The sequence below is a fragment of the Phyllobates terribilis genome, unplaced genomic scaffold, assembly GCF_046119375.1.
Source record: "Phyllobates terribilis strain yellow unplaced genomic scaffold, ASM4611937v1 Scaffold_7__3_contigs__length_470593459, whole genome shotgun sequence".
NCBI lineage: Eukaryota > Metazoa > Chordata > Amphibia > Anura > Dendrobatidae > Phyllobates > Phyllobates terribilis.
In genome coordinates this window covers 206627275-206654047 of record NW_027362767.1, presented here as the reverse complement: position 1 = coordinate 206654047, position 26773 = coordinate 206627275, and positions in this window count along the sequence as shown.

Genomic DNA, 26773 nt, shown 5'->3' with positions numbered 1-26773 from the left:
ACTACAACTGGGCGGAAACGCAAGACAGCGACCCTGCCGTCTGACTGGTGAAGGAGATGCTGACTCGCCCGGAGGCTTGCTTTGAACCAGACGCTCCGGAGGAAGCCAAACAACTATGGGCAGAGAGGAGTCGACTGTTCCTTTACAAGGGGAAGTTGTGCCGCAGAATGGTTAACTCCCGGACGCATGAACTACTCTGGCAAGTAGTGGTGCCACGAAGAGACGCAGCCATGGTGATGGAGGCATACCACGACGGAGCTGGACACTTCGGGTGGAAGAAGCTGGAGTTCCTGCTGCGCGAGCGATTCCACTGGGTAGGCATGAGGGGAACCATTGAGAAGTGGTGCAGAGACTGTGACCCGTGCAACCTAAGAAGGAAGGATCGTGCCAGCCAGAAGACTCCCCTGCAGTCCATCGTCACCCGGCAGCCGTTGGAACTGGTAGCCTTGGATCATGTAAAACTGACCCCAAGCAGAAGTGGCTATGTCTACGCACTAACCATCGTGGATCACTACTCCCGGTTCTTGGTTGTCGTCCCCGTCAAGGACTTAACAGCTCGAACAGCAGCGAGAGCCTTCCAGCAGCATTTCTGCCATCCACACGGGTACACGGACCAAGTGTTGACAGACCAGGGACCTGCCTTTGAAGCGGAGGTCTTCCAAGAATTCTGCACTCTGTATGGCTGCCGGAAGATAAGGACGACACCCTATCATCCGCAAACTAATGGACTTTGTGAGAAAATGAACCAGGTGGTAATGGATCTTCTGAAAACGTTGCCCCTGGAAGAACGCAGTCTGTGGCCTGAGAAGCTGCCCGATCTGGTGGACCTATACAACCACATCCCGGTAGGTTCCACCAACTGTACCCCGGCTTACCTAATGAGGGCAAGACCTGGTAAGTTACCTGTTGACCTGGAAATGGGAGTCCTGACACCCGAGGACACTTCACCAGAAGCAGACTGGGACACAGAGAGGCAGCAGCAGTACCGGAGAGTACAGGAGAGCGTGGAGCGAAGTCTCTGTCAGGCTAGGGAAAGACAAGAGAAAACTTACAACCAGTATGCTCCCGCTGTTCCCCTGGTACCCGGAGAGCAGGTCTTGAAGAGGAAGAGACGGCTCCACAAGTTGGACGACCAGTGGGAGAAGGACCCGTACACCGTACTGCCCTCAAGCCACGAGAACCCGAAGGTTTGTACCATCAGTAAAGACGGAGGGGAAACCACATCCATTGTATCCCGGGACCACCTGAAGAAGTGTCCCGAACAACTGAGGAACCCTGAAGAGGAACAAGAAGACCATCGACCCGTAGAGGAAAGGGAAGATATGGTTAGTACTGTGCTCGGGGACTTCCCTCGGTCTTGGACTCAAGTCAATGGCGCAGTTGTGGTACCCGTACTCACCTTCCTCCAACCAGCATCCCAAGCACCTACGGAGCAACAGGTAGAGCTGGAAGAACAGCCGGTCCAGGAGGCAGAAGACTCCACACAAGCAGAACAGGAGGATCAACCCTCTGCTTATAGTGAGCCTGCCGTACCCCTAGTGAGACAAAGAGCCGGTAGACAGCTGCCCAGTTTACCCTTTACAGCTCCTACACCCTGTAGTTCAGGGCCAGACAGTCAGCTCCGTAGGTCCACTAGGGCCACTAGAGGCCAGTTACCCGCACGCTGGAGGATTTGAAGTGTATAAATTGTTTTATTTATGTTTATCTGTGTATTGTTGCTTGTGTATAATTTTGTGTTTCCAGTTATTTTTAGGAGTCCTTGGTGGATTTACCGGGAATCCTTGTACATAGTTGGAGCGTAACCCAGGATGGACTAGAGACTGTTAAGGACTCGGGGTAGGACAGACCCCTACCTGGTTACGTCTCCCTGTTTTGGTGAAATGGACACCTTGCTTTCTTCAAAGACTGCACCCGGTTACGGACATGCCGTGACCACCTTTATGTGTTTCTTATTATTGTACTGTTATTGTTGTTATATCTTGTTATGTTTTTCTAAAATATGTTTAGTCCCGGAGTACTAAATTTCACTAGGGGGGAATGTGGCACCCCAGGGGTCTGGTTTTCCACAGTAATGTAATGTTATGTCTGAGAGCAGGTGGGAGGTCCTTTGGTCAGGGATCCTGTGCATGCCACACCTCCTGCCCAGTCTTGGGAGGGGAAGAACTTCCCCTGTATAAACCCTGGGCTGAGGCAGGGTTAGTCAGTCAAGGAGAGTAGAGACAAGAAACAGCAGAAGCAATACTACTACGAGTCAGGGGCTGGCAGCTGCAGAGCTCGCCCTGACTGAGAAGCTTTCTTACCGGACCCGGCGTCCGAGGCTGTGGGGACTAACTCTTACCCAGCAGCAGAAGCCGACCGGCAGGGGATTTCAGGTCCTCAGGCCCAGAAACCCGAAGGCACGGTCACACGCGTGGGACCAGCACCGCCATCGTGGAGCGGAAGCCATTAGAAGGCCCCGAGTCACCGGCCATACGGGTGAGCACCACACGGTACACTCAGGGATGTGGGCTACTTATATCCGCTTCTAGCAAGGTAGCCACAAGAGTACAGTCAGTTTGGGAGGCCTACAACTCCGCCTGGCCAGGGGAGATCCCATCTGCTCAAGGACTGACCAGGCCCCGTTCACTAGCAAGTACTCCGGGAGGGTCTATCGTTGTTACCAGTAAAGACCCTGAATTACACCGCACCGTCTCTGAGTGGTTCCTGCTACCCCCATCATCCACACCTGCTGCCCTGAGGCCATACCCCTCCCGTTGGGGGTTATACCATCTACGCTGCACCATCCATCCACCGGCCTCAGCGGACTGTCCTGCAGCGGCAGCTCCATAGCTGCATTCAACGGGTGGCGTAGTCGTCCTACATCTACCGCTGTTACATCGCCGCTCAGTTTGACTCCCTGGGCACGGACCGGGTCACCGCCACGAGACTACAACCCTCAAGAGATCCGGCTCCGGGTAAGCTCCCGCGTGCGCAACGCAGCGCGACACAGGCCCAGGGGCGCGTCATACTCACTTATACTGAGCGCTGTATATATAATGTACTTATAATACAGGGGTGTACTCACTTATACTGAGCCCTGTATATATAATGTACAGATAATATAGGGGGGTGTGCTCACTTATACTGAGCACTGCATATATAATGTACTGATAATACAGGGGTGTACTCACTTATACTGAGCACTGTATATATAATGTACTGATAATACAGGGGTGTACTCAGTTATACTGAGCACTGTATATATAATGTACTGATAATACAGGGGGGTGTACTCACTTATACTGAGCACTGCATATATAATGTACTGATAATACAGGGGGGTACTTACTTTTACTGATCGCTGTATGTATAATGTACTGATAATACAGGGGTGTACTCACTTATACTGATCGCTGTATGTATAATGTACTGATAATACAGGGGGGTGTACTCACTTTTGCTGAGCTCTGTGTATATAATGTACTGATAATACAGTGGGGTGTACTCACTTTTGCTGAGCGCTGTATATATAATGTACTGATAATACAGGGGTGTACTCATTTATACTGAGCGTTGTATATATAATGTACTGATAATACAGGGGTGTACTCACTTTTACTGAGCGCTGTATATATAATGTACTTATAATACAGGGGTGTACTCACTTATACTGAGCGTTGTATATATAATGTACTGATAATACAGGGGTGTACTTACTTATACTGAGCCCTGTATATATAATGTACTGATAATACAGTGGAGTACTAACTTACACTGAGCCCTGTATATATAATGTACTGATAATACAGGGGGGTGTACTCACTTATACTGAGCACTGTATATATAATGTACTGATTATACAGTGGTGTACTCACTTATACTGAGCACTGTATATATAATGTACCGATAATACAGGGGGGTGTACTCACTTATACTGAGCACTGTATATATAATGTACTGATAATACAGGGGGGTGTACTCACTTATACTGAGCCGTGTATATATAATGTACTGATAATACAGGGGGGTGTACTCACTTATACTGAGCACTGTATATATAATGTACTGATAATACAGGGGTGTACTCACTTATACTGAGCACTGTATATATAATGTACTGATAATACAGGGGGGTGTACTCACTTATACTGAGCACTGTATATATAATGTACTGATAATACAGGGGTGTACTCACTTATACTGAGCACTGTATATATAATGTACTGATAATACAGGGGGGTGTACTCACTTATACTGAGCACTGTATATATAATGTACTGATAATACAGGGGTGTACTCACTTATACTGAGCACTGTATATATAATGTACTGATAATACAGGGGGGTGTACTCACTTATACTGAGCACTGTATATATAATGTACTGATAATACAGGGGTGTACTTACTTAAACTGAGCACTGTATATATAATGTACTGATAATACAGGGAGGTGTACTCACTTATACTGAGCACTGTATATATAATGTACTGATAATACAGGGGTGTACTTACTTAAACTGAGCACTGTATATATAATGTACTGATAATACAGGGGGGTGTACTCACTTATACTGAGCACTGTATATAAAATGTACTGATAATACAGTGGGGTGTACTCACTTTTGCTGAGCTCTGTATATATAATGTACTGATAATTCAGCGGGGTGTACTCACTTTTGCTGAGCGCTGTATATATAATGTACTGATAATACAGAGGGGTTACTCACTTATACTGAGCGCTGATATGTAATGTACTGATAATACAGGGGTGTACTCACTTATACTGAGCACTGTATATATAATGTACTGATAATACAGGGGTGTACTCACTTATACTGAGCGCTGTATATATAATGTACTGATAATACAGGGGTGTACTCACTTACACTGAGCACTGTATATATAATGAACTGATAATACAGGGAGGTACTCACTTATAATGAGCTGTGTATATATAATGTACTGATAATACAGGGGTGTACTCACTTATACTGAGCGCTGTATATATAATGTACTGATAATACAGGGGTGTTCTCACTAACACTGAGCCCTGTATATATAATGTGCTGATAATACAGGGGTGTACTCACTTATACTGAGCTCTGTATATATAATGTACTGATAATACAGGGGTGTTCTCACTTACACTGAGCACTGTATATATAATGTACTGATAATACAGGGGTGTACTCACTTTTGCTGAACGCTGTATATATAATGTACTGATAATACAGGGGTGTACTCACTTATACTGAGCGCTGTATATATAATGTACTGATAATACAGGGGTGTTCTCACTTATACTGAGCCCTGTATATATAATGTAGTGATAATACAGGGGTGTACTCACTTATACTGAGCGCTGTATATATAATGTACTGATAATACAGGGGTGTACTCAATTATACTGAGCCCTGTATAAACCAGGGATTAAACCTTGAAGAGGACAATTTGCATATTCAAGGTGCCTTCTGGGAAAAACGAAGAGTCTCCTTCAGCTAGAAGATCGTTGGGTACAGCCGGGACCAGCTGCTTGGAAAGCATCGCCAAACCAGGGATTGAAGCTTGAAGAGGACAATTTGCATATTCCAGGTGCCTGACGGCGCGCAAATTTGTTTAATTTGTTTATCCTAGGGTATCACAAGAAAGAAGACAGACGTCAAGTCAGCAGGGACAAGGAGCAGCATGACAGATGTGACAACCTACATGGTGAGCTGCAACATGTGCTACATGTTCACAGATCGACCAGAAGCTGAAACCAACTTCACCTGCCAGAAGTGTAGACTACTGGCTCTTTTAGAAGAAAAGGTGCGGGGACTGGAAGAAAGAATTGCGACATTAAAACTCATCAAGGAAAATGAAGACTTCCTGGACAGAACAGAAGCGTCACTACTGGTCACGGAAAGTGAAGGAAGCGTCAGAGAACCTCCAGAGGCAGACAAGTGGAGGCAAGTGACCAAAAGAAGCAAGAAGACCATGGAGACACCACCAACCACACAACTGAGAAACAGATTCCAAGGACTTGTGGAGGACGAAGATGGCACACCTAAGGATGAGGAACTACCAGCAAGCAAAAAAGAAAAGAGCACCCAGAAACACCCAGAAGCGACAAGAAAAAGGACAGCCAAGAAGGGAAGAAGAGTGGTGGTGTTGGGAGACTCACTACTGAGAGGAACAGAAGCAGCTATCTGCAGACCGGACATAACCGCAAGAGAAGTATGCTGCCTCCCAGGGGTGAAGATCAAGGATGTTACCGATAGGATACCGAAGCTCATCAGTTCCAAGGATGTCCACCCATTTCTTCTGATACATGTTGGCACCAATGACACGGCAAAGAAGGACCTACCGACAATCTGCAAGGACTTTGAAGCATTGGGGAAGAAAGTAAAAGAACTGGATGTGTGGCACCCCAGGGGTCTGGTTTCCACAGTAATGTAATGTTATGTCTGAGAGCAGGTGGGAGGTCCTTTGGTCAGAGATCCTGTGCATGCCACACCTCCTGCCCAGTCTTGGGAGGGGAAGGACTTCCCCTATATAAACCCGGGGCTGAGACAGGGTTAGTGAGAGAAAGAAGACAGAACAAGAGTAGAGAAGAGAAGCAGCATAGCAAGAAACATCAGGAGCTCTGTGGGGAGCAGTGTTACAACGAGTCAGGGGCTGGCAGCTGCAGAGCTCGCCCTGACTGAGAAGATTTCTTACCGGACCCGGAGTCCGAGGCTGTGGGGACTAACTCCTACCCAGCAGCAGAAACCGTCCGGCAGAGGATTTCAGGTCCTCTGGCCCAGAAGCCCGAAGGCACGGTCACACGCGTGGGACCAGCACCGCCATCGTGGAGCGGAAGCCATTAGAAGGCCCCGAGTCACCGGCCATACGGGTGAGCACCACACGGTACACTCAGGGACGTGGGCTACTTATTCCCGCCTCTAGCAAGGTAGCCAGAAGAGTACAGTTAGTTGGGAAGGCCTACAACTCCGCCTGGCCAGGGGAGATCCCATCTGCTCAAGGACTGACCAGGCCCCGATCACTAGCAAGTACTCCGGGAGGGTCTATCTTTGTCACCAGTAAAGACCCTGAACTACACCGCACCGTCTCTGAGTGGTTCCTGCTACCCCCATCATCCACGTCGGCTGCCCTGAGGCCATACCCCTCCCGTTGGGGGTTATACCATCCACGCTGCACCATCCTTCCACCGGCCTCAGCGGTCTGCCCTGCAGCGGCAGCTCCATAGCTGCATTCAACGGGTGGCGTAGTCATCAACCATCTACTGCTAGTACTCTGCCACTTAGTTTGACACCCTGGGCACGGACCGGGTCGCCGCCACTCGGAGACTACAACCCCCATCCGATCCGGCTCCGGGTATCCCCTGAAACACGGCCCAGGGGGCGCGTCAACTTTGGCGTAGTCGGCAGGATAACGTGACCGCAACCACCGGGTACTGCGTGCCTGAAAAGCAAAGACTGTTCAAACTTACCAGTGGTGAAGATTCCCGCTATCCGTGGAGGTTTCCCGCCATCCGGCGCCATCTTCTACCTTCTTCCCGCCATCCGCGAAGTTTTCCCGCCATCCGGCACCATCTTCGACCTTCTTCCCGCCATCCGTGGAGTTTTCCCGCCATTGGACGCCATCTTGAGGACGCCGCGCGGGAAGAAGAGGGGCGTGGACTCCGAAAGCGCGCGAGAACTGAAGCCCCGCCTCACGTCCGGACGTTGCGTAAGGTCCTGGAAGGAGCCCAGCAGACGCCGACGTCACCGGAGCGCGACGGAAGGTCCTCAACCCTGACGATCCACTGCGGAGCCACGGCCTACGGAACAGGATCATCGCAAGGTAGGCCACGGTCCACTAGGGGGGAGGAAGATGTCGGATACGGAGGAGAGCTTCACTGCCTCAACCCCCGCCAGCGCCACCGCTGCTGCAGTTATGCCCTTCACCATGCCCTATATACCGGGAGCAGCTTGGCTACCCCAGTACTCAGGGGAGTCACATACCCTGCATGACTTTAGAGAAAAGCTGGATAGCCTCTTCCAGGTGTACCCCCTCACAGAAGAGCAAAAAGTGAGCATCCTGGTGGCCCAACTAACCGGGGCAGCCAAAAGGGAAGTAAAATCCTGGCCACCTGGGAGGAAGACTGTCGCAGGGATACTAACCCGGCTGAAGGACACCTTTGATACCCGCACCTCAGCCGAGATTAAGCTTAGATTCTACGGGTGCAAGCAGCGAGCGCATGAGAGTATAAGGGACTATGCACTAAACCTACAAGAGGCCCTGAGGGCCATAAAGCAGACCGACCCTGATGGGGTGGGAAACGAGGACAGGCTGTTGACTGAACAATTTATAGAGGGTTTATATTGCAATGCCCACCGAACCCAGTTGCGGGCAATGGCCTTACAGGATCCCCATCTGGACTTTGCACAGTTCAAGGACAGAGCCATCCGGGTGCTCCGAGAACCGGCACCGGGTGGCGTTGTGACCCACAGGCGCCCAGCTATCACTTACCACCAGGAGGCGGCGCCCTTGTCGGCAGGGCCTGTGGGAGCTGATGCGCAGGCTTTGGACAATGACCCGGCTCCAGACCTACGCCATCAGGTCCAAGAGCTAGCTAAGAGCGTTGCTGCGCTAACCCGAACTGTGCAGTCTTTACAGGTTTCCACCCCAGGGAAGATCCAGCTGGCATCTGGACCGGAGGACATCCCGTGGCGTCGACCAATGAGGACCCCACCGGCCAGAGGAAGACCCAGTGACCGATACAGCGAGGACGGACGACCCATCTGCCGCCGCTGCAGTCAACCCGGACATATGGAAAGGTACTGTTCTTTAAATGGGCACAACCTGGGGTAGAGGGCCAACCCCCAGGAAAAAGATCACCAGGCCCATCGAACTGGCGCGACAGATATGTGGGAGGACGTCCAGTCTTGCCTGTGGTAATGGATGGCATTCCCATGAGTGCCCTACTGGACACCGGGTCACAGGTCACCACCATCCCGTACGTGCTCTTTAAGCAGTACTGGAATGACTCGGATATTACCCGCTACCCTGACGACGACTTGAGTATCATCGCCAGCAATGGCCAGCCCGTGCACAGATCGGATTTAAAGAGGTGACCATCAAAATCGGTAGAGTCGAACTGGCAGCACAGGGACTGATCATTGTAGACATTGACAAACATGAGAGCCACCCAAAAATAACTCTAGGAACTAATGTAATTGAAAATTGTCTTGCAGAGGTGATTTTCCTTCTACAGCAGGTTGCCAAGAACGCCAGCTCCGGCGAGCAGCGAGTGCTCCAGAAAGAGATCCGGGCACTGATGCGACGGCAACAGGTGGAACTCTCCGGCGGTGAGATTGGTAGCGTAAGAATGTGTGACCCTTTCCCTATTGCCATGCCCCCAAAAAGTGAAATGATGATTTGGTGCCGGGCAGCTATTGGTCTGAGAGGTAGAGATTACCAGGCAATGGTAGAACCAGTTTACTCAGACAGTAGGCCCACCATTTTGACAGCACGGGGGGTGGTCAATGTACGCCATGGGAGGGTGCCCGTTCGCATAATCAATATCGGGGAGAGGGAAGTGTACCTGCCCCGGTATGCCACGCTAGCAAACTTATATACCATCAACCAAAACTCTATACAGTCTGTGGAACCCTTGCCTCCATCTCACCCGGAGGAAGGTAACGGCTCTAAGAAAGTAATGGAGGATTGGTGTCAGCAACTACACTTGGGAACTGACTCCACTCCCTCCCACCAGAAACAGGGAGTCTACCGGGTGGTTCAAGAGTATGAGAGAGTGTTTAGTAAACACCCGTTAGACTTCGGGCGAGTCAAGGGGGTAGAACACCGCATCCCCACGGGAGATCATCCTCCCATAAAAGAGAGGTATCGACCCGTACCCCCTGCACATTACCAACACGCCAAGGGGATGCTTAGAGACATGAAGGAGGCTGGGGTAATCCGGGATAGCTGTAGCCCCTGGGCAGCCCCGCTAGTTTTAGTCAAAAAGAAAGACAACACCATGAGGATGTGTGTAGATTACCGGAAAATCAACCGTATCACACACAAGGATGCGTACCCCTTACCAAGGATAGAGGAGTCATTGGCTGCTTTAAGATATGCTAACTTCTTCTCTACCTTGGATCTCACTAGCGGGTACTGGCAGGTTCCTGTAGCAGAGGCGGACCGGGAGAAGACCGCATTCACCACCCCGATGGGACTTAGCGAGTTCACCTGCATGCCGTTCGGACTCTGCAACGCCCCAGGAACCTTCCAACGATTAATGGAGTGCTGTCTGGGCCACAGAAACTTCGAGACGGTCCTGTTGTACCTGGACGATGTCATCGTATACTCCAAAACTTATGAGGACCACCTGAAACACCTGGCGGAGGTGTTCGAAGCTCTGGCGACTTACGGCCTAAAGGTGAAACCCTCCAAGTGTCACCTCCTGAAACCAAAGGTGCAGTACCTGGGACACGTGGTGAGCGCTGACGGAGTGGCTCCCGACCCCGATAAGATCACCGCAATTAAGGGATGGCCAAGCCCCTCCAGCGTAAAAGAAGTGCGGCAGTTCCTCGGGTTGGTAGGCTACTACCGAAGGTTTATTCCCGGTTTCACCAAAAAGGCAGCGCCTATGCAGGACCTCCTGATAGGCCAGTCCCGGAAGGCCAAGAACCAGAAGCCGCCCTTCAAATGGGAAGAGCTAGAAGAAGAGTCCTTCCGCCAGCTGAAGATGGCCCTCACGGGGGATGAAATCTTGGCGTACCCGGATTATAGCCAGCCCTTCATCCTCTACACCGACGCCAGTAACATCGGGCTAGGAGCCGTACTGTCCCAGATCCAGCAGGGGAAAGAACGAGTAATCGCCTACGCCAGCCGAAAACTGCGACCCACCGAAAGGAACCCCGAGAATTATAGCTCATTTAAGCTAGAGTTCCTGGCCGTGGTATGGGCAGTCACTGAGCGCTTTAAGCATTACCTTGCTTCTTCCCGGTTCACCGTGTACACGGATAACAACCCGTTGACACACCTGGACACGGCAAGACTCGGTGCCCTGGAGCAGAGGTGGATGGCCCGTCTGTCCAACTACGAGTTCATAATCAAATACCGGGCAGGGCGCTCCAATACTAACGCGGACGCCCTGTCCAGGATGCCCAACCTGCCGGACGAAGGAGAAGATCCGGAGGGACTGGAAGAAATTGAACTCCCTGCGTTCCACCGTCATGGGACTATCCAGTATTCCCACCGGGTAAGGAGTAAGCAGGCTGCTACGTTGAACCCCTTACCTCACTACAACTGGGCGGAAACGCAAGACAGCGACCCTGCCGTCCGACTGGTGAAGGAGATGCTGACTCGGCCGGAGGCTCGCCTTGAACCAGACGCTCCGGAGGAAGCCAAACAACTATGGGCGGAGAAGAGTCGACTGTTCCTTTACAAGGGGAAGTTGTGCCGCAGAATGGTCAACTCCCGGACGCATGAACTACTCTGGCAAGTAGTGGTGCCACGAAGAGACGCAGCCATGGTGATGGAGGCATACCACGACGGAGCTGGACACTTCGGGTGGAAGAAGCTGGAGTTCCTGCTGCGCGAGCGGTTTCACTGGGTAGGCATGAGGGGAACCATCGAGAAGTGGTGCAGGGACTGTGGCCCGTGCAATCTGAGAAGGAAGGACCGGGCCAGCCAGAAGACTCCCCTGCAATCCATCGTCACCCGGCAACCGTTGGAACTGGTAGCCTTGGATCATGTAAAACTGACCCCAAGCAGAAGTGGCTACGTCTACGCGTTAACCATCGTGGATCATTACTCCCGGTTCTTGGTTGTCGTCCCCGTCAAGGACTTAACGGCTCAAACAGCAGCTAGAGCCTTCCAGCAGCACTTCTGCCATCCACACGGGTACCCGGACCAAGTGCTGACAGACCAGGGACCTGCCTTTGAAGCGGAGGTCTTCCAGGAATTTTGCAATCTGTATGGCTGCCGGAAGATAAGGACGACACCCTACCATCCGCAAACTAATGGACTTTGTGAAAAAATGAACCAGGTGGTAATGGATCTTCTAAAAACGTTGCCCCTGGAAGAACGCAGTCTGTGGCCTGAGAAGTTGCCCGATCTGGTGGACCTATACAACCACATCCCGGTAGGTTCCACCAACTGTACCCCGGCTTACCTAATGAGGGCGAGACCTGGTAAGTTACCTGTTGACCTGGAAATGGGAGTCCTGACACCTGAGGACACTTCACCAGAAGCAGACTGGGACACAGAGAGGCAGCAGCAGTACCGGAAAGTACAGGAGAGCGTGGAGCGAAGTCTCTGTCAGGCTAGGGAAAGACAAGAGAAAACTTACAACCAGTATGCTCCCGCTGTTCCCCTGGTACCCGGAGAGCAGGTCTTGAAGAGGAAAAGACGGCTCCACAAGTTGGATGACCAGTGGGAGAAGGACCCGTACACCGTACTGCCCTCAAGCCACGAGAACCCGAAGGTCTGTACCATCAGTAAAGACGGAGGGGAAACCACAGCCATTGTATCCCGGGACCACCTGAAGAAGTGTCCCGAACAACTGAGGAACCCTGAAGAGGAACAAGAAGACCATCGACCCGTAGAGGAAAGGGAAGATATGGTTAGTACCGTGCTCGGGGACTTCCCTCGGTCTTGGACTCAAGTCAATGGTGCAGTTGTGGTACCCGTACTCACCTTCCTCCAACCATCATCCCAAGAACCTACGGAGCAACCGGTAGAGCTGGAAGAACAGCCGGTCCAGGAGGCAGAAGACTCTATACAAGCAGACCCGGAAAATCAACCCTCTGCTTATAGTGAGCCTGCCATACCCCTAGTGAGCCAGAGGGCCCATAGACAGCTGCCCAGTTTACCCTTGACAGCTCCTACACCCTGTAGTTCAGGGCCAGACAGTCAGCTCCGTAGGTCCACTAGGGCCACTAGAGGCCAGCTACCCGCACGTTGGAGGATCTAAATGTTTAAGCTATCTTATAATGTTTACTTGTTTATAGTTGCTTGTGTATAATTTTGTGTTTCTAGTTATTTTTAGGAGTCCTTGGTGGATTTACCGGGAATCCTTGTACAATTAGTTGGAGCGTAACCCAGGATGGACTAAAGACTGTTAAGGACTCGGGGCAGGACAGGCCCCTACCTGGTTACGTCTCCCTGTTTTGGTGAAATGGACACCTTGCTTTTCTTCAGAGACTGCACCCGGTTGCGGACACGCCGTGACCATCTTTATGTGATTTTCTTGTTGTATTATTAATGTTTATATCTTGTTATGTTTTTCTAAAATTTGTTTAGTCCCGGAGTACTAAATTTTACTAGGGGGGAATGTGGCACCCCAGGGGTCTGGTTTCCACAGTAATGTAATGTTATGTCTGAGAGCAGGTGGGAGGTCCTTTGGTCAGAGATCCTGTGCATGCCACACCTCCTGCCCAGTCTTGGGAGGGGAAGGACTTCCCCTATATAAACCCGGGGCTGAGGCAGGGTTAGTGAGAGAAAGAAGACAGAACAAGAGTAGAGAAGAGAAGCAGCATAGCAAGAAACATCAGGAGCTCTGTGGGGAGCAGTGTTACAACGAGTCAGGGGCTGGCAGCTGCAGAGCTCGCCCTGACTGAGAAGATATCTTACCGGACCCGGAGTCCGAGGCTGTGGGGACTAACTCCTACTCAGCAGCAGAAACCGTCCGGCAGAGGATTTCAGGTCCTCTGGCCCAGAAGCCCGAAGGCACGGTCACACGCGTGGGACCAGCACCGCCATCGTGGAGCGGAAGCCATTAGAAGGCCCCGAGTCACCGGCCATACGGGTGAGCACCACACGGTACACTCAGGGACGTGGGCTACTTATTCCCGCCTCTAGCAAGGTAGCCAGAAGAGTACAGTTAGTTGGGAAGGCCTACAACTCCGCCTGGCCAGGGGAGATCCCATCTGCTCAAGGACTGACCAGGCCCCGATCACTAGCAAGTACTCCGGGAGGGTCTATCTTTGTCACCAGTAAAGACCCTGAACTACACCGCACCGTCTCTGAGTGGTTCCTGCTACCCCCATCATCCACGTCGGCTGCCCTGAGGCCATACCCCTCCCGTTGGGGGTTATACCATCCACGCTGCACCATCCTTCCACCGGCCTCAGCGGTCTGCCCTGCAGCGGCAGCTCCATAGCTGCATTCAACGGGTGGCGTAGTCATCAACCATCTACTGCTAGTACTCTGCCACTTAGTTTGACACCCTGGGCACGGACCGGGTCGCCGCCACTCGGAGACTACAACCCCCATCCGATCCGGCTCCGGGTATCCCCTGAAACACGGCCCAGGGGGCGCGTCAGATGCGCAGGTAGTTTTTTCTTCTATCCTTCCAGTAGACGGGCATGGCGTCAGGAGATGGAACAGGATCCTTGATGTGAACAACTGGCTGAGACGATGGTGCAGACAACAAGGATTTGGATTCCTGGACCACGGTGTGAATTACCTCTATGACGGACTCCTTGCCAGAGACGGACTACACCTCAACAAACCCGGGAAACACACATTCGCCAGGAGACTAGCAACACTCATCAGGAGGGCGTTAAACTAGAAGAAGAGGGGATGGGAAGAAAAACGCCGGACACGAACATGCAACCAGAGAACATACTAAAGAAAGATATGAAGTGCGACAAAGAAGGTCCAAGACAAGATACTTGGAAAGGAGGTAAGAAAATTTCTAATACAATCCACAGGGAGAAGATTGGAACAAAACAAAATCGTGTAAACTGCGTGCCAGCAAATGCCAGGAGCCTGACAAACAAGATGGATGAACTGGAAGCAGAAATATCTACAGGTAACTATGACATAGTGGGAATAACCGAGACATGGTTAGATGAAAGCTATGACTGGGCAGTTAACTTACAGGGTTACAGTCTGTTTAGAAGGGATCGAATAAGTCAGAAAGGGGGTGGAGTCTGTCTATATGTAAAGACGTGTCTAAAGCCTACAATACGGGAGGATGTATGGGAGGGAAATGAGGAGGTCGAGTCCTTATGGGTGGAGATACATGGGGCAAAAAACAATAATAAAATTATCATAGGAGTCTGTTATAAACCACCAAATATAGCAGAAGCCACGGAAAGTCTATTAATGAGACAAATAGATGAAGTAGCAAAAAATAACGAGGTGATTATTATGGGGGACTTCAACTACCCCGATATAGACTGGGAAACCGAAAGCTGTAGATCTCAGAAAGGAAACAGGTTTCTGTCAATTATCAAAGACAATTATTTGTCTCAACTTGTGCAGGAACCAACTAGAGGGACGGCCATTTTAGACTTAATATTAACTAACAGGCCAGACAGAATAACTGAGGTGCAGGTCGGGGGGCACCTGGGAAATAGTGACCACAACATTATACAATTCCACATGTGCTTCAGTAGGTGCCCAGCAAGGGAGTCACAAAAACACTGAACTTCAGGAGGGCAAAGTTTGATCAGCTAAGAGATGCCCTTCACCTTATATCCTGGGATAGTATCTTCAGTAATAGGAGCACGGATAGAAAATGGGAAATTTTCAAAACAGTCCTACATAGTCACTGTAGAAGGTACATACCTTATGGGAATAAAAGGGCTAGGAATAGGAGGAAGCCAATGTGGCTAAATAAGGAAGTCAAGAGGGCAATGAAAAACAAAAAAAGGGCTTTCGGTAAACTTAAACAAGAAGGCAGCGAGGAAGCGCTAATATCTTATAGGGAAAAAAGCAAAATCTGTAAGAAACAAATAAAAATAGCAAAAGAGGAGACAGAGAGACTAATTGCCAAGGAAAGTAAAACGAATCCCAAACTGTTCTTTAACTATATAAACAGTAAAAGGATTAAAACTGATGGCATTGGCCCATTGAAAAATAACCTGGGTAAAATCATAGAGGGCGATGAGGGTAAAGCAAACCTACTCAATAGCTTCTTCTCCACTGTTTTCACAAAAGAAAACAATTTTTCGGAGGAAATGCAGAGTGATAAAGTAAACCCTCCACTAAATATCACCCACCTAACCCAGGAGGAAGTTCAGAAACGCCTAAATAATATCAAAATAGACAAGTCACCAGGCCCAGATGGCATACACCCCCGGGTACTAAAAGAATTAAGTAATGTGATAGACAGACCGCTGTATCTTATATTCAAGCACTCTTTATGGACAGGGACTGTCCCACTAGACTGGCGCCAAGCAAATGTGGTACCAATATTCAAAAAGGGGTCTAAAAGTGACCCTGGGAACTATAGACCAGTCAGCTTAACGTCTGTTGTGGGTAAATTGTTTGAAGGATTTCTTAGAGATGCTATTGTAGAATATCTTAATGATAATAACTGTCTAACTCCATATCAACATGGATGTATGAGGGATCGCTCCTGCCAAACAAACCTGATGGCCTTCTACGAGGAGGTGAGCTCACAGCTGGACCGGGGAGAGTCAGTGGATGTTGTATACCTTGACTTCTCCAAAGCGTTTGATACCGTGCCACACAAAAGTTTGGTATATAAAATGAGAATGCTTGATCTGGGGGATAATGTGTGCAAGTGGGTAAATAGCTGGCTGAGTGATAGAAAGCAGAGGGTGGTTATCAATGGAGTAAGCTCAGGGGGTGTCAGGGTTACTAGCGGGGGGCCTCAAGGGTCTGTCTTGGGCCCTATATTATTTAATATATTTATTAATGATCTAGTGGAAGGGTTGCATAGTAAAATAGCAATATTTGCAGATGATACTAAACTTTGTAAAGTAGTTAATACAGATGAGGATAGGGCACAGCTACAGGAGGATTTAGATAAATTGGGGAGTTGGGCCAAAAAATGGCAAATGGGGTTCAATGCCGATAAATGTAAGGTCATGCACATGGGAAAGAAAAACAGCAGTCACCCATACATATTAAATGGGAAACCGTTGGGGAAATCTGACATAGAGAAGGACCTGGGCGTCTTGGTTAATAGCAAATTAAATTGGAGTGCCCAGTGTCAGGCAGCAGCTGCGAAGGCAAATAGAGTCATGGCATGCATCAGAAGAGGAATAGGGGCATATGATGAGAACATTGTTCTTCCTCTGTATAAAGCGCTGGTAAGGCCGCACTTAGAATATTGTGCACAGTTCTGGGCTCCGGTGCTCAGGAAAGACATATTGGAGTTAGAGAGGGTACAAAGGAGGGTGACTAAGGTAATAAAGGGAATGGAGGGACTAGAATACCCAGAGAGGTTGTCAAAATTAGGCCTATTTACGTTGGAAAAGAGAAGGCTTAGGGGAGACCTCATAAACATGTATAAATACATCAGGGGGCAGTACAGAGAGCTCTCCCATGACCTGTTTATACCAAGGATGGTGACAAAGACGAGGGGGCACACTATGCGTCTGGAGGAAAGGAGGTTCCTGCACCAGCATAGAAGGGGATTCTATACGGTCAGAGCCGTGAGACTCTGGAACTCTCTGGGAGAGGAAGTGGTGATGTCCAACTCACTTAAAGAGTTCAAGAGAGGCCTGGATGCCTTTCTTGAGAACAATAAAATTACATCTTATGCTTAGTTAATTAATCCAGGGATTTAATCTGACTGCCAGATTGGTGTCGGGAAGTGAATTTTTCCTCAATGATATAAATTGGCCTATACCGCATGGTTTTTATTTTTTTTGCCTTCCCCTGGATCAACGCTGCGAATAGCTGCAGTGCACAAGAAATAGGCTGAACTGGATGGACGCTTGTCTTTTTTCGGCCTTATAAACTATGTAACTATATATATGTAACTATGTAACTGTATATATAATGTACTGATAATACCGGGGTGTGCTCACTTATACTGAGCCCTGTATATATAATGTACTGATAATACAGGGGTGTACTCACTTATCCTGATCCCTGTATATATAATGTACTGATAATACAGGGGTGTACTCACTTATGCTGAGCACTGTATATATAATGTACTGATAATACAGGGGTGTACTCACTTATACTGAGCACTGTATATATAATGTACTGATAATACAGGGGTGTACTCACTTACACTGAGCACTGTATATATAATGTACTGATAATACAGGGGTGTACTCACTTTTGCTGAACGCTGTATATATAATGTACTGATAATACAGGGGTGTACTCACTTATGCTGAGCACTGTATATATAATGTACTGATAATACAGGGGTGTACTCACTTATACTGAGCACTGTATATATAATGTACTGATAATACAGGGGTGTACTCACTTATACTGAGCTCTGTATATATAATGTACTGATAATACAGGGGTGTACTCACTTATACTGAGCGCTGTATATATAATGTACTGATAATACAGGGGTGTACTCACTTTTGCTGAATGCTGTATATATAATGTACTGATAATACAGGGGTGTACTCACTTATACTGAGCGCTGTATATATAATGTACTGATAATACAGGGGTATACTCAATTATACTGAGCGCTGTATATATAATGTACTGATAATACAGGTGTGTACTCACTTTTGCTGAACGCTGTATATATAATGTACTGATAATACAGGGGTGTACTCACTTACACTGAGCCCTGTATATATAATGTACTGATAATACAGGGGTGTACTCACTTACACTGAGCGCTGTATATATAATGTACTGATAATACAGGGGTGTACTCACTTTTGCTGAACGCTGTATATATAATGTACTGATAATACAGGTGTGTACTCACTTTTGCTGAACGCTGTATATATAATGTACTGATAATACAGGGGTGTACTCACTTACATTGAGCGCTGTATATATAATGTACTGATAATACAGGGGTGTACTCACTTATACTGAGCCCTGTATATATAATGTACTGATAATACAGGGGTGTACTCACTTATACTGAGCGCTGTATATATAATGTACTGATAATACAGGGGTGTACTCACTTATACTGAGCACTGTATATATAATGTACTGATAATACAGGGGTGTACTCACTTATACTGAGCGCTGTATATATAATGTACTGATAATACAGGGGTGTACTCACTTATACTGAGCTCTGTATATATAATGTACTGATAATACAGGGGTGTACTCACTTATACTGAGCTCTGTATATATAATGTACTGATAATACAGGGGTGTACTCACTTATACTGAGCTCTGTATATATAATGTACTGATAATACAGGGGTGTACTCACTTATACTGAGCACTGTACATATAATGTACTGATAATACAGGGGTGTACTCACTTATACTGAGCGCTGTATATATAATGTACTGATAATACAGGGGTGTACTCACTTATACTGAGCTCTGTATATATAATGTACTGATAATACAGGGGTGTACTCACTTATACTGAGCAATGTATATATAATGTACTGATAATACAGGGGTGTTCTCACTTACACTGAGCACTGTATATATAATGTACTGATAATACAGGGGTGTACTCACTTATACTGAGCACTGTATATATAATGTACTGATAATACAGGGGTGTACTCGCTTATGCTGAGCGCTGTATATATAATGTACTGATAATACAGGGGTGTACTCACTTATACTGAGCCCTGTATATATAATGTACTGATAATACAGGGGTGTACTCACTTATACTGAGCGCTGTATATATAATGTATTGATAATACAGGGGTGTTCTCACTTATACTGAGCACTGTATATATAATGTACTGATAATACAGGGGTGTACTCACTTATACTGAGCTCTGTATATATAATGTACTGATAATACAGGGGTGTTCTCACTTACACTGAGCACTGTATATATAATGTACTGATAATACAGGGGTGTACTCACTTATACTGAGCACTGTATATATAATGTACTGATAATACAGGGGTGTACTCTCTTATACTGAGCCCTGTATATATAATGTACTGATAATACAGGGGTGTACTCACTTATACTGAGCACTGTATATATAATGTACTGATAATACAGGGGTGTACTCACTTATACTGAGCGCTGTATATATAATGTACTGATAATACAGGGGTGTACTCACTTATACTGAGCGCTGTATATATAATGTACTGATAATACAGGGGTGTACTCACTTATACTGAGCTCTGTATATATAATGTACTGATAATACAGGGGTGTTCTCACTTACACTGAGCACTGTATATATAATGTACTGATAATACAGGGGTGTACTCACTTTTGCTGAACGCTGTATATATAATGTACTGATAATACAGGGGTGTACTCACTTATGCTGAGCACTGTATATATAATGTACTGATAATACAGGGGTGTACTCACTTATACTGAGCACTGTATATATAATGTACTGATAATACAGGGGTGTACTCACTTATACTGAGTTCTGTATATATAATGTACTGATAATACAGGGGTGTACTCACTTATACTGAGCGCTGTATATATAATGTACTGATAATACAGGGGTGTACTCACTTTTGCTGAACGCTGTATATATAATGTACTGATAATACAGGGGTGTACTCACTTATACTGAGCGCTGTATATATAATGTACTGATAATACAGGGGTATACTCAATTATACTGAGCGCTGTATATATAATGTACTGATAATACAGGTGTGTACTCACTTTTGCTGAACGCTGTATATATAATGTACTGATAATACAGGGGTGTACTCACTTACACTGAGCCCTGTATATATAATGTACTGATAATACAGGGGTGTACTCACTTACACTGAGCGCTGTATATATAATGTGCTGATAATACAGGGGTGTACTCACTTTTGCTGAACGCTGTATATATAATGTACTGATAATACAGGTGTGTACTCACTTTTGCTGAACGCTGTATATATAATGTACTGATAATACAGGGGTGTACTCACTTATATTGAGCGCTGTATATATAATGTACTGATAATACAGGGGTGTACTCACTTATACTGAGCCCTGTATATATAATGTACTGATAATACAGGGGTGTACTCACTTATACTGAGCGCTGTATATATAATGTACTGATAATACAGGGGTGTACTCACTTATACTGAGCACTGTATATATAATGTACTGATAATACAGGGGTGTACTCACTTATACTGAGCGCTGTATATATAATGTACTGATAATACAGGGGTGTACTCACTTATACTGAGCTCTGTATATATAATGTACTGATAATACAGGGGTGTACTCACTTATACTGAGCTCTGTATATATAATGTACTGATAATACAGGGGTGTACTCACTTATACTGAGCTCTGTATATATAATGTACTGATAATACAGGGGTGTACTCACTTATACTGAGCACTGTATATATAATGTACTGATAATACAGGGGTGTACTCACTTATACTGAGCGCTGTATATATAATGTACTGATAATACAGGGGTGTACTCACTTATACTGAGCTCTGTATATATAATGTACTGATAATACAGGGGTGTACTCACTTATACTGAGCAATGTATATATAATGTACTGATAATACAGGGGTGTTCTCACTTACACTGAGCACTGTATATATAATGTACTGATAATACAGGGGTGTACTCACTTATACTGAGCACTGTATATATAATGTACTGATAATACAGGGGTGTACTCACTTATACTGAGCACTGTATATATAATGTACTGATAATACAGGGGTGTACTCGCTTATGCTGAGCGCTGTATATATAATGTACTGATAATACAGGGGTGTACTCACTTATACTGAGCCCTGTATATATAATGTACTGATAATACAGGGGTGTACTCACTTATACTGAGCGCTGTATATATAATGTATTGATAATACAGGGGTGTTCTCACTTATACTGAGCACTGTATATATAATGTACTGATAATACAGGGGTGTACTCACTTATACTGAGCTCTGTATATATAATGTACTGATAATACAGGGGTGTTCTCACTTACACTGAGCACTGTATATATAATGTACTGATAATACAGGGGTGTACTCACTTATACTGAGCACTGTATATATAATGTACTGATAATACAGGGGTGTACTCACTTATACTGAGCGCTGTATATATAATGTACTGATAATACAGGGGTGTACTCACTTATACTGAGCGCTGTATATATAATGTACTGATAATACAGGGGTGTACTCACTTATACTGAGCACTGTATATATAATGTACTGATAATACAGGGGTGTACTCACTTATACTGAGCACTGTATATATAATGTACTGATAATACAGGGGTGTACTCACTTATACTGAGCGCTGTAAATATAATGTACTGATAATACAGGGGTGTTCTCACTTATACTGAGCACTGTATATATAATGTACTGATAATACAGGGGTGTACTCACTTATACTGAGCTCTGTATATATAATGTACTGATAATACAGGGTGTACTCACTTATACTGAGCACTGTATATATAATGTACTGATAATACAGGGGTGTACTCACTTATACTGAGCTCTGTATATATAATGTACTGATAATACAGGGGGGTGTACTCACTTATACTGAGCACTGTGTATATAATGTACTGATAATACAGTGGTGTAATCACTTACGCTGAGTGCTGTATATATAATGTACTGATAATACAGGGGTGTACTCACTTATACTGAGCGCTGTATATATAATGTACTGATAATATAGGGTTGTACTCACTTATACTGAGCTCTGTATATATAATGTACTGATAATACAGGGGTGTACTCACTTATACTGAGCTCTGTATATATAATGTACTGATAATACAGGGGTGTACTCACTTATACTGAGCTCTGTATATATAATGTACTGATAATACAGGGGTGTACTCACTTATACTGAGCACTGTATATATAATGTACTGATAATACAGGGGTGTACTCACTTATACTGAGCGCTGTATATATAATGTACTGATAATACAGGGGGGTGTACTCACTTAAACTGAACGCTGTATATATAATGTACTGATAATACAGGGGTGTACTCACTTATACTGAGCACTGTATATATAATGTACTGATAATACAGGGGTGTACTCACTTAAACTGAACGCTGTATATATAATTTACTGATAATACAGGGGTGTACTCACTTATACTGAGCGCTGTATATATAATGTGCTGATAATACAGGGGGGTGTACTCACTTTTGCTGAGCGCTGTATATATAATGTACTGATAATACAGGGGTGTACTCACTTTTGCTGAACGATGTATATATAATGTACTGATAACACAGGGGGGTGTACTCACTTTTGCTGAGCACGGTATATATAATGTACTGATAATACAGGGGTGTACTCACTTATACTGAGCCCTGTATATATAATGTACTGATAATACAGGGGTGTACTCACTTATACTGAGCTGTGTATATATAATGTACTGATAATACAGGGGTGTACTCACCTTTGCTGAACGCTGTATATATAATGTACTGATAATACAGGGGGTGTACTCACTTACATGATCCCTGTATATATAATGTACTGATAATACAGGGGTGTACTCACTTATACTGAGCACTGTATATATAATGTACTGATAATTCAGGGGGTGTACTCACTTACATGATCCCTGTATATATAATGTACTGATAATACAGGGGTGTACTCACTTATGGTGAGCACTGTATATATAATGTACTGATAATACAGGGGGTGTACTCACTTACATGATCCCTGTATATATAATGTACTGATAATACAGGGGTGTACTCACTTATGCTGAGCACTGTATATATAATGTACTGATAATACAGGGGTGTACTCACTTATACTGAGCGCTGTATATATAATGTACTGATAATACAGGGGTGTACTCACTTATACTGAGCGCTGTATATATAATATACTGATAATACAGGGGTGTACTCACTTATACTGAGCACTGTATATATAATGTACTGATAATACAGGGGTGTACTCACTTATACTGAGCTCTGTATATATAATGTACTGATAATACAGGGGTGTACTCGCTTATACTGAGAGCTGTATATATAATGTACTGATAATGCAGGGGTGTACTCACTTATACTGAGCGCTGTATATATAATGTACTGATAATACAGGGGTGTACTCACTTATGCTGAGCACTGTATATATAATGTACTGATAATACAGGGGGTGTACTCACTTACATGATCCCTGTATATATAATGTACTGATAATACAGGGGTGTACTCACTTATGCTGAGCACTGTATATATAATGTACTGATAATACAGGGGTGTACTCACTTATACTGAGCACTGTATATATAATGTACTGATAATACAGGGGTGTACTCACTTATACTGAGCGCTGTATATATAATGTACTGATAATACAGGGGTGTACTCACTTATACTGAGCTCTGTATATATAATGTACTGATAATACAGGGGTGTACTCACTTATACTGAGCGCTGTATATATAATGTACTGATAATACAGGGGTGTACTCACTTATACTGAGCGCTGTATATATAATGTACTGATAATACAGTGGTGTACTCACTTATACTGAGCACTGTATATATAATGTACTGATAATACAGGGGTGTACTCACTTATACTGAGCGCTGTATATATAATGTACTGATAATACAGGGGTGTACTCACTTATGCTGAGCACTGTATATATAATGTACTGATAATACAGGGGGTGTACTCACTTACATGATCCCTGTATATATAATGTACTGATAATACAGGGGTGTACTCACTTATGCTGAGCACTGTATATATAATGTACTGATAATACAGTGGTGTACTCACTTATACTGAGCACTGTATATATAATGTACTGATAATACAGGGGTGTACTCACTTATACTGAGCGCTGTATATATAATGTACTGATAATACAGGGGTGTACTCACTTATATTGAGCTCTGTATATATAATGTACTGATAATACAGGGGTGTTCTCACTTACACTGAGCACTGTATATATAATGTACTGATAATACAGGGGTGTACTCACTTATACTGAGCGATGTATATATAATGTACTGATAATACAGGGGTGTACTCACTTATACTGAGCACTGTATATATAATGTACTGATAATACAGGGGTGTACTCACTAATGCTGAGCACTGTATATATAATGTACTGATAATACAGGGGGTGTACTCACTTACATGATCCCTGTATATATAATGTACTGATAATACAGGGGTGTACTCACTTATGCTGAGCACTGTATATATAATGTACTGATAATACGGGGGTGTACTCACTTATACTGAGCACTGTATATATAATGTACTGATAATACAGGGGTGTACTCACTTATACTGAGCGAGGTATATATAATGTACTGATAATACAGGGGTGTACTCACTTATACTGAGTGCTGTATATATAATGTACTGATAATACAGGGGGGTGTACTCACTTACACTGAGCACTGTATATATAATGTACTGATAATACAGGGGGGTGTACTCACTTATACTGAGCACTGCATATATAATGTACTGATAATACAGGGGGGTGTACACACTTATAGTGAGCACTGTATATATAATGTACTGATAATACAGGGGTGTACTCACTTATACTGAGCGCTGTATATATAATGTACTGATAATACAGGAGTGTACTCACTTATGCTGAGCACTGTATATATAATGTACTGATAATACAGGGGGTGTACTCACTTACATGATCCCTGTATATATAATGTACTGATAATACAGGGGTGTACTCACTTATGCTGAGCACTGTATATATAATGTACTGATAATACAGTGGTGTACTCACTTATACTGAGCACTGTATATATAATGTACTGATAATACAGGGGTGTACTCACTTATACTGAGCCCTGTATATATAATGTACTGATAATACAAGGGTGTACTCACTTATACTGAGCGCTGTATATATAATGTACTGATAATACAGGGGTGTACTCACTTATATTGAGCTCTGTATATATAATGTACTGATAATACAGGGGTGTTCTCACTTACACTGAGCACTGTATATATAATGTACTGATAATACAGGGGTGTACTCACTTATACTGAGCGATGTATATATAATGTACTGATAATACAGGGGTGTACTCACTTATACTGAGCACTGTATATATAATGTACTGATAATACAGGGGTGTACTCACTAATGCTGAGCACTGTATATATAATGTACTGATAATACAGGGGGTGTACTCACTTACATGATCCCTGTATATATAATGTACTGATAATACAGGGGTGTACTCACTTATGCTGAGCACTGTATATATAATGTACTGATAATACGGGGGTGTACTCACTTATACTGAGCACTGTATATATAATGTACTGATAATACAGGGGTGTACTCACTTATACTGAGCGCTGTATATATAATGTACTGATAATACAGGGGTGTGCTCACTTATACTGAGCGCTGTATATATAATGTACTGATAATACAGCGGTGTACTCACTTATACTGAGCTCTGTATATATAATGTACTGATAATACAGGGGGTGTACTCACTTATACTGAGCACTGTATATATAATGTACTGATAATATAGGGATGTACTCACTTATACTGAGCTCTGTATATATAATGTACTGATAATACAGGGGGTGTACTCACTTACATGATCCCTGTATATATAATGTACTGATAATACAGGGGTGTACTCACTTATGCTGAGCACTGTATATATAATGTACTGATAATACGGGGGTGTACTCACTTATACTGAGCACTGTATATATAATGTACTGATAATACAGGGGTGTACTCACTTATACTGAGCGCTGTATATATAATGTACTGATAATACAGGGGTGTGCTCACTTATACTGAGCGCTGTATATATAATGTACTGATAATACAGGGGTGTGCTCACTTATACTGAGCGCTGTATATATAATGTACTAATAATACAGGGGTGTACTCACTTATACTGAGCTCTGTAT